The sequence below is a fragment of the Balaenoptera ricei genome, chromosome 15 (genome assembly GCF_028023285.1).
Source record: "Balaenoptera ricei isolate mBalRic1 chromosome 15, mBalRic1.hap2, whole genome shotgun sequence".
NCBI lineage: Eukaryota > Metazoa > Chordata > Mammalia > Artiodactyla > Balaenopteridae > Balaenoptera > Balaenoptera ricei.
The window spans coordinates 11,375,268-11,392,231 of NC_082653.1; the positions used below are offsets into that span (position 1 = coordinate 11,375,268).

General features: G+C 53.1%; 1 long non-coding RNA gene across 1 annotated transcript in view; it reads right to left on the bottom strand.

Moving 5' to 3' along the window:
• LOC132349012 (uncharacterized) overlaps window positions 1-16,964 on the bottom strand; it is a 168,988-nt gene that overhangs the window by 66,384 nt on the left and 85,640 nt on the right. The window lies entirely within an intron of this gene.

The window sequence follows — 16,964 nt, forward strand, 5'->3', positions numbered from 1 at the left end:
CTTGTCTAGCCTACGACCCCCACCCCCAGGCTGTGCTGATCTGCGGCAGCCCTAGGACTGGGAAATGTGCCTGGAATGTCAGCCTGGGCCGGATAGTGCCCGTGGGACCTGCCGGGAGGCCAGGCGAGCACCCTGGCCACAGCCCTGCCCACACATGGAATCTCTCAAGCCCACTGACCAGGATAAGTGGTAATTACAGGCCCTGGAGCAGAGGGGGAGGGGACTGCAAACCAGAGCCTCCCCCACAGCCAACCCCACTCCTATTTACTGAGCACCTATTATGTGCCGAGCCCTCACCACACACCATCTCATCCCACACACCTCAATTCTGTGCTGCTGGGACCTTCACGTGACACGTCCTTCAGATGAGGAAACTGACTTGCCTACAGTCCCATAGGACAAAACAAGACAGGCAGGGGCTGACATCTGCTCCAAGGACCCCCAAACTTAGCATGCACTGCGGTTGCACTGGCAACAAACTGCTCCAGAGACCAAGGTGAGTCAGGAGCAAGAGCACTGGACCGTGAGCCCCCTAGGGCTTTCTCTGGGCCTTAGCCCCCTCATCTGTCAAAAAATCATTCATTCATTCATTCATTCACAAGTGTTTACTGGGCACGTGCTCTGTACAGGCACTGTGCTGGGGACTGGGTGTACAGCAATGAACAACACAGACAAAAGTCCCCCCTTGAGTGATGGTGACATTCCAGTGGAAGGAAACAGACAAGAAATGGGATAAACAAGCAGGGAAATCTTCTGGGATAAGCACTAAGTCCTAGGAAGAAAATAAAAGAGCATGAGGTGATAGAAATGAGGGGCTAGCCAGGGAGGGCCTCTCCAAGGGATGACTTTGGAGCTGAGGCCTGACTGCAGAGAAGGAGTTGCCATGGTGACAGCTGAGGGAAGAAGGGGAAGAGGGTTCTCTATTCCAGAGGAAAGAGCAAGTGCAAAGGCCCTGAGGCAGCAGCATAACTGGTGTGTTTGTGGCACAAGGAGGAGGTCAGTGTGGTTACAGCTGAGCAGAAAATTGGGGAGAGCAGGTGGGTTGGGGTTGGGGGGAGGGAGCGAAATTAGAGAGGGCTGGGAGGTGGCAGGGGGTGGGGTGATCCCCCAGAGCCTTGTGGGTTGCTGTAAGGACTTTGGCATCTGCTCTGAGAGCCGTGGGAGCCATGGAGCGTTCTGAGCAGAGGAGGGACAGGATCTGTTTGGGGTTCTAAGGGAATCCCTCTGGCTTAAGAGGCAAGAGTGGAGGCAGGAAGATCAACGAGGAGGCAGCTGCAAAGGTCCCAGCAGGAGAAGGCGGTGCTGGACCAGGGTGGGGCACTGGAGGCGGACCCTTGGACATCTGGACAAGCTCGCTGGTGTACTAGCCATGGGGGCAGGAGAGGGAAACCCGGGTCTGGAGCCTGGGCAGCCAGGTGGCTGCGGCTGCCATCACGGAGGACCCCAGGTTTGTGGTGGAGGGAAGGGGCCCCTTCTGGGCATGAGGACCCACCCAGGGTGAAAGGGGGCACCTAGTCCCCCACACCCCTGCCTCAAGCACAGAATCAGTGAAGAGACCCCATGGACAGGTAACCCTGGAATCTGTGACCCCAGGGATGAGATGCTGTCTCCCTGATGAGAGCCCTGCAGATACAGCTCCCTTAACCGGCCCAACCTCTCACCCCACAGTAAGTGAACTCACTGTTCTCTGCTGTGCTCTAAGCATCCCACTAGGCTCCCTGGAATCCCAGGAGGCAGCAGGGAGGGGATGGAACAGGTTGTCTGTCTTTCCCACCCATCCACCTCCCCTGCCAGCCAAACAAGGCTGAGAAGGACTCACGACCAGACCTTCCTCCACACCTCTGTCCAGGCTGTTCCCTTTTCCCTCTTTCCCGGCCTACTCATCCCACCCCAGAAGCCTTCAGAGATGGCACCTAGCATCACCTGTGGGCCCGGCAGCTGGAAACTAGGCTCTGGTCCCCATCACCTCACACTCCCCTGTCCATATCGTCATCACTTGGTTCTCCAGTCCTAAGTTCCTGCTTCATAGATGGAGGAACCAAGGTTCTGAGAGAGGGGGCAGGTTCCCAAGGTCACAGGCAAGGTTAGCGGCAGTGCCAGGATTCAAACTCACGTCTGTCTGATTCACGACTCTTAACCTCAGAGAGGTAAAGCTGCCGGCTTAAGTGGGCAAAATTGACCCAAGACAAGGATTTGGGTGCAAGCCGTTTATTTGGGAGGTGATCCCAGAAACATCAGTAGGGAGTGAGGAAGTCAGACAAGGAAGTGGGGTGAGCAGGTTGCCTCTGTGGGCCCGGCCCCCGGGAGCCTGTGGGAGAAGGAGCAGAACATCCCCAGAGCTAGGACGCCGGGGTATTTACCCACCGGTTCCCACCTCTGTTGGTGAGGGTCTCAACACTTCCACCCCGCACTCCTGCAGCCAGAGGAAGCCCTCAGGCAGAGAGACTGAGGACAGTGACCACAGGTGTGACCTCCCAGGTGGGCACTGTGAGTACCTGGGGCTGTGGGACTGTAGCCATCCCAGAAGCGTCTTCTGGTCCTCTTTCTTCCCCACGCTGCCTACCCTGGCACTGCCCCAGACCTTCTGACCCACAAACATAAGCCTGAGAAACCAGAGCTGGTACAGGTGGGAAAACTGAGGCCCACAGAGGCCACCCACATGCCATGGGCTGCCCAGGTGGAGAGTGGCCAAATGCCCCTCCTTCTGGATCTCTCGACTTCCAGAACAGTGCTGGCCCCAGGATACAGACAACGACCTTCAGAGGGATGCAGCTGAGCTGCATGACCATGGGCAAGTCCCTCCACCTCTCAGAGCCTCGGTTTCCTCATGTGAAGAAGGGGATCATTAAAATAAAAAGCTACCTCACAAGGTTTTTGTGAGGATTCAATGGGACACTAGATATAAAGGGTTTAAAACAGCACATGCGAGTAGTAGTAGGTGTTTATATAAATATTTGTGTTCCAGTGAGATGGTGCCTGTGTCACAGGCATTCAATAAATGGAAGCCATTATTATTATAGTTGTCATGGTCGTTTGGGACCCTCTCCATAAGGACCCAAGCCCAGGCATGCTCTGTTGGGACAAGATGTTGGCTGGGTGGCCTCCCCAAATTTCCCAGGTTCCCCAGCCTCTTGCTCAAGGCTGCCTGAACTTTGGGGAAACAGAGGAGGAGGAGGAAGGGGCGGGGGCTAGGCCAGGCCTGCTAGCGGTAACTGCGGGCAGTGACCCTGCCTGAGAGGCCCCCACTCACCCGTCCACCCATCCTCCAGAGCCGCCTGCCCATTCCACGCAGGGCACGCCTCATCTTGCACAAGACAGGAAGTGGGAGGCCCGGGGTGGCGGCGGGTGACGCCAGGACCCCGTGTCCACCCGGCTGCAGACAGGATGGGCAAGGGAGGCCCCAGCCAGGTTTCCTGTGTGCTGAGTACACTGGGCAGAAAGGAGAAGTGGGGTCCAGGGTCACAGGGAGATCTGGGCAGCATCTTCCCCTCCCCAGCCCAACTGTTCCGCCTGCCCTCCCTGACCCAGCCCTGAGTTCAAATCTCAGCCTTGCCATCTCCCAGCTGCATGACTTTGGACAACGCAGCTCTCAGCACCTCTGTTTCTGGTCACTTCTGGGGAGCAGGGAAGCCTCTCCTCTAAGCCCCCCAGCCTCTTTGGGGCATTGTCATCATCAGCCCCGTTTCACAGATGAGGAAAGCAAGTCCACAGGGTGTTTTCAAACAGCATCGATTATACTTGAAGATTTAGCAGCACAATGGGAGAGGGCAAGCCTGAGGACCTACTACGTGCTGGAGACACAAAGATGAGGCCAACATGACACATATCCTCTGTCCTGGACCCACAATACGGATTCCTAATCAATTATGACTCTCCCTCCTAGGAGCCCAGATGCAGCCTCAGAACCCTCCTCAATACAGCTCTCCAGCCGCTGCCAATCCAAGCGTCTGAGGCCTGAGTAAGTAAGGAGAGTATGTCTGCTGCCCCATTTCAGCAACAGTCTGGATCAGAGGAAAACTTTCCTAAGATAGAGGCTACCCTCTGGCAAGCTATCTTCAAGTATTTCTCTACGATCAAGGATCCTGGAACATATCTACCTCTGTCGGCCCAGACCCTTGGGGCCCTCCCTGCAACAGCATATTGGGAGGACCACAGGCAAAGTCTGGGTTCTGGGGGAGACATTAACAGAGTAACTGGGGCTGGGCTTGCGCTTGGAGAGGAGGGTTGGGGTCCAGGGCCGGGCAGGGAGGGGGACAGGAGGAGGAAAAGGCCAGATCAACAGCCTGCTGTGGACTCTACCAGCCGTGCTAGGGAAAGTCCAGTGACCCAGAGCCCTGGGGTGGATTGTGTAAAAAGGAAAAATGAAACCAAATGCAGAGCCCTGGGCCTCCCGCCAGCCCTGGCCATCTAGCCCTGTATTCACTGTCATTACCTTGGTCCAAACCACCATCAACACTTGCCTGGACATCTGCAGTTGTTTCCAACCTGGTCTCCCTGTTTCACCTTTGTCCCCTATACAACCTTTCCACATGGCAGCTGGAGAGATCAAAAATATAACCCCAACCAAGTCACTCTCCTGCTTCAACCCTCTAGTGACTGCCCATCACATTTAGGATAAAATCCAGATGCCTGACTCTGGCCTTCAAGCCCTGGATGTCTGGCCCCTTCCCCTTTCAACACCGTCTCCCACTTCTCTCCCCACTCATGCTGCCCAGGAATACCCAGGAATACTTTCTACTCCTTAAATAAGTCAACCTGATTCCCACCTCCAGGCCTTCACCCTTGCCGTCCCCTCCACCTATAACACTGTTCCTCCATATTTTCTCTTGGTGGCTGCATCTCATTAATCAGGTCTCAATAAATGCCACCTCCTCCCAGAGCCCCCCCCACCTCCCTGGGCCACCTTGATATCTCCCCTGTCACCCTCCACTGCACCCCTCTGCTTATGTCTTTGTAGCACCTATCCATGTCTGGAAGTGTCTACTTATTTGTTTACTTATTTGTCCATCTCCCTCACCAGAATGCCAGCTTCATGAGGGCAAGCATTGCGCCCACCCTGGTCACTGCTGTGTCCCCAGCACCTGGCACACAGTAGGTGCTCAATAGATATTTGTTGAAATAGACTGAGAGGAAACAGCATAAATCACCTAGGGGGGTTCTCACTGGGATCTTCCGAGTCCCCATGCGCTGTCCCTCCATGGGAATGACAGGTTGGTCCCCCTCAAATGCCATCCCCCAGAGAGTGTACAGCGCTGGGGAAAATTCTGATTTCAGAGGGAAGATGATCGATTAGTGATGTCTGCCACAGACCAGGCACGGTGGGGCATCTCTAGGCACTTATGTCTGGTCTGTTCTTTGCTATGTCCGCAACACCCAGGACAAGGCCTGGAACACAGTGCTCAAAAAATATCTGTTGAATGTCAAATTCATGGGTTCTTTGTCTGGTTGGCTACTTTTTTCAGGAAGAAAAACATCTTTAGCTCCTCTAACTCACAACCATTGGCCAACCATTCAGCGAGGCCCCAATGTGTGCTAAACCTGAGAATAGTCTGGGGAGAGGTTCTGATCCTCTCTTTATAGAGGAGGAAGCCAAGGTGACAAGATTTGATTGAGGTCACCAGGCTGGGTTTAGTTGACCCCAAAGTTCTCCAAGAACCCAGTCTTGCAGCCTGGGGGAGGAGACAGCGCACTCACCCCGGCTCCTGCCCTCCCCCAGGGCATCCCTAGCCCCCTCCCTAGGGTACAGAGGATGAGGGGAGGCAGCCTCTGCTTCCCTTTTGAGACATGTCACAGGGCTGTGGTTAAACGGAAGCAGGGCCCCTGCCCATACAGGCGTGGACCTCTAAGGGCCCCACCCTCCCCATTCCCAGCCCAGACTCTTCCCAGCTGACCATCGGGTGTCTGTTCCCTGTTCCTCTTTTCTCTGGGCAGGAGGAAGTGGGTGGGGCCATGAAAAGATCCAGAGACTCAGTTTCCTCATCTGGCAAGTGGGCTCAATCCCTGGCACCTTCAGGAGTTGGTCTGTGGTGGAGATTCAAGGAAAAAATTCATGAAAGATGCTGAGCCAGGGTATGACAAGTAGTCAGGTGGGAAGGCAGAGGTGAGCAGAGGTGTCTCTTGACACTGTCTCCCTGCTCAGACCCTCCCAAGGCTCCCCACTGCCCTCAGTGTAAGAGCAGCCTGCTCTCCCCGTGGAGCCTGTCCAGCCCAGCCCTCAGCCTTCCTCACTCCCCACTCCCCTCCCACCTCATGGCTCCAGCAACATGCTCTTTTAGATTCACTTATTCACTCTGCTCTGTCCCACCACAGGGCCTTTGCACATGCTGTGCCCACTTGCTGAAACATTTGTTCCTCCCTTTCTCATCTACTTGGCCTCTGCTTACTCTCCAGTTCTCAGTTCTCAGTTCAGTTCTCTTCCAGCTTCCTGACTGCCCCAATCATGTCAACCCTCCTGCCCCATTACAGGCCCTCAAATCACCTCATACTTGTCAGTCACAAATGGACAGTTCTGATGATGATTTAGTTCATGTCCATCTCCCACACTGGGCTATGAGCTCCCTGTGGGCAGGGATCATTGTCTCCCCAACGCCTGGCACAGAGTAGGTGCTTCATGAATATTTGTTGAATGAATGAATGAATGGCAAATGTAGAATGAATGGAGCAACATTCATTCTACGTGAATGAATGGCAAGTCACACCCTCCAGATGCCCTCTACCACATCCTGCTCTGGCCTTGGGCCCAGTCCCACCTCTGCTCTGCCCAGACCCCCTCCTCCAAGATGGTTGCTTCAGCCACCCCCGACCTGTTCCCCAAAGCACTGTCTCCCTCACCTCTCAGAGCCTTCCTTTCCTCGATAGAAACCAAAGGGATGGACCTCAATCGTGAGCTTTCCGACTGGCTTCCCCTGAGCCTGGTATTCTAAGGATGGGCCTTGGGATCACCCTGGAGCAGAGGTCAAGGCCAGGAGGTCTCCCATCCCTGACATCAATCAGAACAGACCTCCTGCCTTTACTTATGTTGTATTCAGGGCAGTCACAAGTTAGGCACTTTAAGAGGAATTCAACTACACATGCTCAGCAAAAAATAAAAAGTCTCGGAGAGAGAAGAACTGATTGCCTGGTAGATACGCTGGGAGGGGAGATGTGGGTTAGCAGTGCGCCCACGGTCTGAGTCTGCTCAGACGCAGCCCTCCTCCCACACTGCAGCCCCCAAACACAAGCCAGGCCTCCCCCTGGGTGGGACCCGATGCTGGGAAGACGGCAGGCTGAATTTGTGGAGACCGTGCATCCACCTCGGTTGGGGAGGGTTGTGTCCTTCCTGTGGAATCCCCAAGGGGAACTTGGCTATGGTTGATTTCCACCTTACGGGCCAGATTTAGAGTTTGCCCTTGGGTGATACGGGCGACCGCCATGGGATCTTCCTTTGCACAGTAGGTACTGCAGCTCAGAAAAAAAGAAAACCATCAGACAAGATGTTTCCAAAGAGAGCACTGAGGATGGACTGAAAATTCCTAAATTCCATTCCTGCCAAGTGTCACCTCCCAGGCTCCCAAAGGCTCCATGATGCTGCGAGGAGGGTCTGGGCTCTGTTGCCCTTTGCTTTGGGCGAGATGGAGGCTCAGAGATCCTCTCCCCACCTCCTGGGACCCTCCCCCACCTGCCCCCCACACACGTCCAGGCAGCGCCCCTGGGTTGAAAGGGACCCATCAGCTCTCAGTCGGGGGTTACCTTGGCACCCAGACAATGTCCCCACGGGCTGCATCCCGGGGAGGAGCTGCCAATACTGTCGCCAAACACAGTGTTTTGTGCACCTACTGTGTGCCAGGCCCCATGTGAATAAGGCACAGTTCCCACTTGCTAGAGCTCACCTTCAGGGTGGGGTCACGGTGGGCACAAAACACTGAACAAATGACCAAATAAATGGAGAGAGAGAGAGAGAGGATGACAAATGCGCAACAGAAAAATAAATCAGGGTCAGGGACAGAGAAGGATAGAGGGGCTACTGCGGGGGGTGGCCTGGGAGGTTCCTCTCAGGAGCCTGAGGAGAGGAGCAGGTCACAGAAAGATCCAGAATGGTGTTCCAATGCTCCAGAGTGAACTACGACAAGGGCAAAGGCGGGAAAAGGATGGAAAAAGCTTGGTGTGTTAAGGAGGCGTGAAAGTCAACGTGGTCAGAGGGGAGGTGGGAGGGGAGGGAGTGCAGGTGCAGGGGCCCATCCTGCAGGGCTTGTGGGGCAGGGAGGGAGGTGGGAGCCCTGGGAGGGCTGTGAGCAGGGTGTGGGTGAGCTGACTGAAGTTCTAACAGGATCCCTCTGGAAGGTGGCAGCAGGGTGGGGGTAATGAGGAGGATGGACCAGGTGATGGCAGAGCAGGGGAGAGACGGGTCAGAGTCTGGATACAGTCAGAAGGCAGAGCCGATGGGATTTGCTGATGGATTGGATGTGGGGTTAGAGAGGGTGGAGTTGAGAATAACTCCAGGGTCTGAGGCCTGATCCCCTGGGTTGATGGCAGTGCCATTTTCTGAGCCAGGGAAGACACAGGAGGTTAAGTGACATCCATGTCTCTGAGTTGGGAAACTGAGCAAGACAGAGACCCGGGAGGAGGAAGAAGCTGGGCTCAGGCACACCGTGTGGCCTGGGTCACCAGTGGTCACACTGACAGGGACTGGGGAGCCCTTGTAAAGGAAGAGGGCTGCTGTGCGACTGAGCCCGCCGGGCTTGCGGTCAGGTGAAGGCAGGAGAGGGCTCCACCCCACCTCAAGGGCCATTTGTGAGGCCTGGGAAAGAACGGGTAGGGAGGACAGAGGAGAACCGGAGACACCAGCCTCTGGTTCTGGGAAGACAGTGCTCAAGGTGTGGGGAGTGGCCCAGGGGGACAAGTGAGAAAAGTCCCAGCAAACCCAAGCCCACCTGTGCAGCCTAGATGTGGGATGTCAGTGAGACTGGAACTGGTGGCCGGCCCAGATGAGCCCCCATCACCTTCAGAGCCCAAACTTCTCTGGGACAGATGGAGAGGCTGTGTCCTGATTGATCCAAGTCAGCCATGGGAATTCCTTTCTGGTTTAAAGGTAAACATATGACTCCACTGTCACATGGGACTCCAGGGGAAGTCTACTGGGACATTTAGAAAATATTTTCCTATTTGATAAAAGAGTGAGATTCTAGATGAGAAAGAACCCTTTCCTGCCCAGCCCCCCTTCCCTTCCTGGTTAGGATGTGGTCATGTGGGATGTGATGTCTGGTGCCACAGCAGCCACTAAGGCCCATGAGGAAAAGAGAAGGGAAGAGAAGTCCACATAGAGCCCAGCTAACTGATTCTGGAACAGCCCCACAACCAGACTCTTGTTATAAGATTTAATTACATGTCTTTACTCTTCCAGGCATGGAAGAAGGCCTAACTGGGAAAAGAGAAAAATGGAAAGGAATCCTGAGATGGGAGAAAATGGAGAGGGGGAGGGGTGAGAAGGCCTTAAAAGAGTCTTTTAGAGGATTTCATTTGGGGCAGCAAGTTCCTGGGAGAAAAAAAGTAGCCTTGCAGATGCTTAAACTCTCACCTAGGATGACACTTAAAACCTCATTCTAGAACTCTAGGATGCCATGGGTAGACGCATCTAATGCTACAGATGGGGAAACTGAGGCCCAGGGAACTTAGCAGCTGCCCAAGGCCACACAGCAGAGAAACACTGGCTTATGCAGCCAGCCATGTTGATTGTCTCCCATGCGTGTCCTCAACTGCCAATAGAGATAAGAACAGCAGGTGTCCATTTGTGGTGTCATGAGTCTCAAAAACCCATGAGCACTCAGCAAAGTGGCTGAGACATAGTGAACTCTCAAAAACATCCAGGCACAGGGCCTGGGTACATGGCAGTCTCCATAAGTGTGAGTTACTATTTCTGCAAACAGTAGGTGCTCTATGAAGGGTGCTCTCATTCATTGAGCACCTACTCTATACCAGGCACATTTCTAATCCAGAGCACCTGTTAATTTGCTTAATCCCCACAACAGGCCAAGGCCTCATTCACCCCCCAACTTGTAGCTTCCCTGGCCCCATGCTCAGTGAACTGCCCTCAGTGAGCACTAACTCCCAGCACGTCCCCACTGACCCCACTGAGTTCCCTCCACCTCTGCTTGCATGCCTCCTGGGACAGGCAGCTCACTCTCTGAGGGCCCCACTTTCCAGAGTTCCTTGTCCCCGTGTGGGCCTAGGCAAGGGTTGAGGGCCTCTCTAGGCCTCACTTTCTACACTTGTAAAAGGGCATTAATCACAGTCCCACCTCCTAGGCTGGTTGTGAAGACCCAGGAAGGACCTTGGCACAGAGCCTGGCCTGTAGTTCGTGCTCAGTCAACAGGAAGTATCGCCATCAGCCATTATGGTTGCACGGAGCTGGCCCTGCCTCCTGTGTCCTGTCTCCTGCTGGAGCCCTGGGTCTGTCCAGGTTTGGGTGCTGAGGTGCCTGGAGTGACCCCAGGCCCTGACCCAGGAGCTAGAGGAAAGGGAGGGAGTCTCCTGGGCACGCCTGCTGCCTCTCCCTGCAGCCCTGACTCCAGCTGATGCCCCACCCAGTGTCACCACCATACCTGAGCACCCACTGTTCCTGTCTGGCTCAGCTCCAGGGCCCTAGCCCTGCCCAGGCTCCCACTTCCCTCTAGGATCCCCCACCAGCCCCAGGGCTGGGACCTCCCTACAGGGTCCAAATGAGGGTGCCAGATGTGGCAGCAACTCCGCCGTGGGAGCATGAGTTCAAATCCCAGCTCTGCCATTTCCCAGCTTGGGACCTTAGGAACTCTGCCTCTCTCAGCCTCAGTTTCCTCCTTTGTTCAGTGGGTGACAGGACCTTACTGCGCTGTAGTGAGGAGCCTGTGACTTTGAGGCTGGCAGGGTGCCCAGCATGTAGTGAGCCTCGGGGCACATTAGTCCCCCTTCCTCTGCTCCCCGCAAGCCTAGAAGACAGAGCCAGGAAGAGTAAATGCAAGGCTGAGGAGGGGGTGACTGGCCCTGAAGCTGGGGGGTGGCGACCGTGAGCAGAGCACTGAATGAGGAGTCCAAGGCCAGGGTCCTGGCTCCAACCCTGCTGTGTGACCGAGGACAGATGTGGACGTCTCTGGGTCCCAGAATGAGGGAAAGAAAAGGCTGAGATCCTCTCTCCCCAGGGAGCAAAGGAGAGGGGCGGAGCCAAATTTTCTTTTCATTTTTTGAATTTTCAGCACAAAGGGCTTGAATGAAAACCAGCTGCAGAGACAGAGGATCCTATTGTGAAGGCACCCGAGACTCCCAGACAGGCGGAAGAGGCAGCTCTTGGGTGTTGGGCTGGGTAAACAGAGGCTGGGGTATTAGCCAGAAACACTAACAGGCAGGCAACAGCCACCCCTCCCTCAGAGTACTAACCTGGGAGGCTGGGGCCCTCCCTCGGACATCTCTGGCTCAGCCACCATCTCTGCTTCCAGACATGGGCCCGCCCTTTTGCCTCTCAGAGCCTCTGTTTCCTCATCTGCAAAATGGGTACAGTAACAGCACTTCCCTTCTAGGTAGCGGTAGGTGTGTTGTAACAGACTCAGGACAGGTTCCTCAGTCAAACAGTCTTGGTTTAATCCTGGCTCTGCCACTCACTGGCTGTGTGACTTGCGGCATCCACTTTAACCTCCTGCCTCAGTTCCCCCATCTGTGTGTGAGATGGAAACAAGAATAGCACTAACCTGCTGGGAAGATGAACTGAAACAACTCAGCATGGAGCCCGGAGCATAATAAATAATAACATTATTATTATTTTCTTCTTATTATTATTCTCTCATGAGCTCAACATGCTAAGGCCCCATCCTCAGAAAGCCTTCTTTCCTCTGAGTACCAGTTCATCTCAACAATTCCATCACGTATTTCTGGAGTGCCTACTTTGTGCTGATCTTGGCAAAGCCAACATTCCAGAAGAAAGATGTTAAATGCAGGACTTGTGTGTGAAGGACTTGGCTCGTAATAGGTGCTCAGTGATGCTGTTCACCCAGCACCTGGCCCCCATGGCTGCTCTGTGCTGGGTTCTTGCTGAGTTCTGGGGATGCAGCCCTCATGGGGGTCCCAGTCAGAGAGGGTCCAGGTTGGAGTGGGAAATTGGCATGTGGAATAGGTAACATTCTTTGATATAGGAAGCCCCGGTGGCTTTGGGAGCCAGAGGAGGTCAGGGTGGGCTTCCTGGAGGAAGTGGTTATGAATAAAAATAACATCTATTAAGTATTATCTTATGTGGCACATAATGTGGAACAGCTGGGCACTGTTCTCTTTACACTAGCACTCTGAGGAAGGTTTTCTTCTCACACAGCCATTCTACAGGTAAGAGGCTGAGACCAGAGAGGTCCAGTGGCCTGCCAGAAGTCACACAGCAAAGATGTGATAAAGCTGAAATTCAAACCCCACAGTCTAACTCAGTCACAGCACTGTTCCCTAGACAGTCTCTCCAGCCTCCAGACCTTTGATCTGGCTCTTCCCTCTGCCCAGACCACACTCTTACCATCTCCCCCTAGCAGAAATCACCTCAAATACAGCCTCCACTCACTCCCTGCAGGCCCCCTGAAGGCCTTTACACATCGAAAAGAGGTGACGAGTGAGGGACAGGGAGTTCCTGGTACAAACTCCCTGAAGGCAGAGCCTGGCCCTTATTCATTCTGGTAAAAAGGAAGGAAGAGAATGGGCATTTTCGGAGTCCTCCCTGTGTGCTCACTCAATTTCACAACGACTCAATGAGGTCAGGTTATCCACACTTTCCAGAAGAGAAAACAGAGGCGAGGAAGCGAGGAGACCTCTGTGATTCCAGACGCTGCACCACCTCACCCACACTCTACTGAAGGAACGAAGGGAACGGCCTCGGGGTGGGGGTGGGGACTCCAAAGTGTCTCTGAGCCTCAGTTTGCCTATTTATGACACGGGACCTGCCTCTCAGGGCTGCAGAGAGAAGTGAGGCACAAAGAGACTTGTTCACCTGGGGCCTGGCCGGCGGGAAACACTCGCAGGCTGGCGGTGATTATTACTGCTCTCATTATTACTATCACAGCAACACGCCCCCTCAGGCCTGGAACCCCCCATACCTGCAGTCCTTCCTGTAATGAAACCCTCCTGCCAAGGCCTCAGCCAGGGGCCCTGATCGCTCATTTAATAATAATCTTTGGGAAAAAGCAAACACCCCCACGAGATACTGGGGGAGCCGACTGTGTGGCTGCAGCCTGTCAGGGGTAACCTGACGCCCCTCGGCTGATCAGCCCCCAGGTCTTTGTCTGAGTCCTGGCCAGATTACTCTCCTATTTGTCTAGCCCCAGACCCGGGCTGGCATGAACACAATGCTCTGCATTGTCCTGGGACCAGGCCCCCCAGGCCCCGAGGGCTGGGCCTCATCCTTCCTCCACCTGGGGATCCGGCCCCCAGGAGGCGTCTCAGGGGAAATCAGAAACCCAGAAGGGCCCAGTGGGCGGCCTCCTGTGTGCCCGGTCCCAGGCTTCCTGCATGTCACTTCACCAAACCTTCACAACTTCCCTGCATGGAGGGGCTCACACTGTGCCCATTTTCCAGATGGAGAAACTGAGCCCTGGAGAGTCAAACTGTCCCTCAAGTTGATGCAGATGGAAGTGGCAGAGCCCAGGTCAGGCTGAATCAGGACCCTTTCCCAAGAGGGAGCCTGGGTATCCTGGATCCTCAGCTGGAGGTTTCTGGGGGCATTACATCCCGTCAGCAGGAAGCTCTCCTGGGAACTCCACAGAGTAGAGATGGAAGAAACCTGAACCATGGGCAGAGGATGTCATGGCTAGGGGCCGGATTTTCCCAACAACTGCTCCAAGTTCAAGTCCAGCTTCAGGCCCTGCCTTGCACAAAACCTTGTTCCTCTCCGAAACTTGCTTTGCTTAGCTATAAAACAAGGTGGGGAGAGGATTCAGGTTATCAGATGTGTGAAACACTTAGCAGGTTAAGTCCTCGATTAACAGGTACTTAAAAACCAGAGCTTGAAAATGACAAAGGTGACCAGCAGGCACATAGCAGCTGCAAAAAGGGAACTAAGACAGTGTGAGGACCACCCCCCACCCCACCCCCCAGCAAACCACGTCACCCACATCCCAGGGGCCAGAACTGAAATCAGAGCAACACCAGGGGCTACCACAGACTCAAGCTGACCACTGGCCGGGAGGGGGGTGTAAATTGATGCATGTGCCCTCTTTTGTTCCCTCCAGATCGCCGCCTTCCCCACCTTAATCTGTGCCAGGGAAGCTGACGTGCATGAATGCCAACAACCCCGCTCTCAGCTTTCTGTGGGGTTCGCTGAATGGAGGAACCACCAGAGACCCAGAGGGGAGGGCGAGAGGGGAGTGGGGACAGCTCCCTCCCTGCTGGGTGTCCTTCCCAAAGGTCTCAGCTCCTGCCAGGGGCCCTCTCTGTGCAGCCCATCCCTGCAAACATCAGCTCCCCTCTGAGGCCAGCCCCACTCTGTACCTTTCCCTACTAGTTCCCTTAACCCTGCCCACACCCTGGCAAAGAGTCTCTTTATTAAACCCTCCCTGGGGTGCTCCATTTGAGAGGGGTCTGCTTCCTGCCAGACCCTGACTGTTACAGATCTGAAGGAAATATGGCACAATGCTAAGATTGGACAAAGCCAGGTGATGGGGACCTGGGGCTCTTATACTATCTCTCATGATGTTCTCGGTGGTTGAAACATTTTCTAAAGAAAGAATGAGACAGCAGAGAGAAAGCAAACTCAGCAGCCAGGAGGCCCAGCCCATCCGGGATCCTGGGTGTGTGCCCTGAGGTCAGTGGAGGTCGCAGGGTCCACACTCACCCACTTCTCTCTCCTTCTGGGCCCCTTCCCACTTTCCCCTTGGCTTGTACCTCCCTGCAGGAAATGGGAACCACATGGGGGATCACTGCTGAGGGGCCCCCAAGCAGGACCACTGCACCCCTCCCAAGGAGCCGCAGGTCCCAGCCAGAGAATGGGCAGCACTGAGGGAATCTGGCTCCAACGGGACCTTGCAATTGGTGGCAGGGCAGGGGCAGAGGGACACACTCTGGCAAACAGACTCCTGGGGGTACCCTCTTCTCTTCAGTTTCTCATCTCACCAGGCCCCTGTCCAACCTTTTTGCAGAGAATACTTTGGGTTTCTTTTTTTTTTATTGGTTTTTTTTTTTTTTTTTTAATACCAACATACACAATGACTCAATGTGTAACTTGTCACACATGCCTAAATGGAATTATTTTGTGTGCACTGTTTTGGTTTGGCGTCTGGCCTTCTTCTTTTTTTTTTTTTTTTTTTTTTTTTTGCTTTTCCTTTTCTGCAAAAGCCTTCTCACTCCCCATGTTGACAGTTGAGAATGGGTTCCTGCATATTTCTCTGTAAGCATGAAAATCTTATGCAGACTCTGCTCGGACTAGGGATTTCTTTATCTGTCATTTCTCTTACAAATCAGGATCACATTGTACACTCTTTTCAGCATCTTGCATTTCTCATTCAAGAATACCCACACAAAACAAGAACTTGTGCTAGGGTATTCATAGCAGCGTTGTTCATAATTGCCAAAAGGTTGAAAACACCTAAATGTCCATCAACAGGTGAATGGATAAACACAATGTGTGCATCCACACAATAGAACATTATTCAGCCATGAAAAGGAATGAAGTACTGACACCTCGAAAAAATTATGCTGATTGAAAAGCCAGACACAAAAGATCATGTATTATATGATTCCATTTATATAATTTCCAGAATAGATAAACCCATAGAGACAGAAAGCAGATTAGTCGTTGCCAGGGACTGGGAGGAAGCTGGGGTGAGTGACTTGTTTAATGGGTAGGGGTCTCCTTTGGGGGTGATGAAAATATTTTGGAACTACACAGAAGTGATGGTTGCACAACATAGTGAATGTACTAAATGTCACTGAATTGTACACTTTAAAATCGTTAACTAAGAATGATTAATTAAAATGATTACTTTTATGTTTTATGAATTTCATCTTAATTTTTTTAACTATAAAAAATATGAATGTATACAGTCCTCCCTTTTAGAACAAAGGTAGAATACTATATACACTGTATTTTCCTTGAATTTCTTTCAGTTAAAAATAAACCCTAGGAAAAAAAAATTTAAAAAAAAACCCTAGAGAAAAAAAAAAAAACAAACCTGTGTAATTAAGAATGTTAAAAACAAACAGAAAAGATTAACCACACAAGGCACCTAGGAAAACTGTGAGCCATTCTTTTTAATGGCTACGTAATAGTCCATGGTGTGGCCAGACCAGAATGGACTCACCCATTTCTCCAAAATGATGAATAATGAGTTTTCATTTTGGTTCTTCGTTTTCCTCCTTTTTTTTACACATAGGATTTTATTTCATCCTTACTCCAATTCTAAGTTTTCTCTCATTTTTCAGCTGAGAAAATTGAGGCCCAGAAAGAAGAAAGCCAGGAAGTGACTGAGCCAGAACTCCAAACCAGGCCTGTCTGACCCCAAAGCCACACAGCCCTGGGCCCACTCCTTGCTGGGGATACAGCAGGGAACAATACCGACCAAGGGACCCGCCCTGGGGGAGCTGGCATTCTAGTGGAAGAGACAGGCAAGAAACAAGATGAATCAGTACCCTGTGTGGCCTATTCCCAGGTGTCAAGGTTATGGGGAGAAATAAAGGAGGGAAGGGGAGAAGGGGTGGTAGGGATGTCAAAATTTTAAATTGGGCAGTCAGGGAAGGCCTGGCTGGGAAGGCGACATTTGGGCAAAGACCTGAAGGAGGTGAGAGAGGGAGCGAACCTTGCAGTTTTCGTCCATTTGGGGGAACAGTGTTCAGACCAGCTGGAACTGCAAGTGCAAAGACCTTGAGGCAGGGAGCTACGAGGAGCTGGGTGTTGCTGGTGTGTGAAGGGAAAGAGGCAAGATCAGGGCACAGAGGGCTTGTAGCCCAACTGAGGAGGCTGGACTTTATTATGAGAGTAACAGGGAGTCATGGACGAG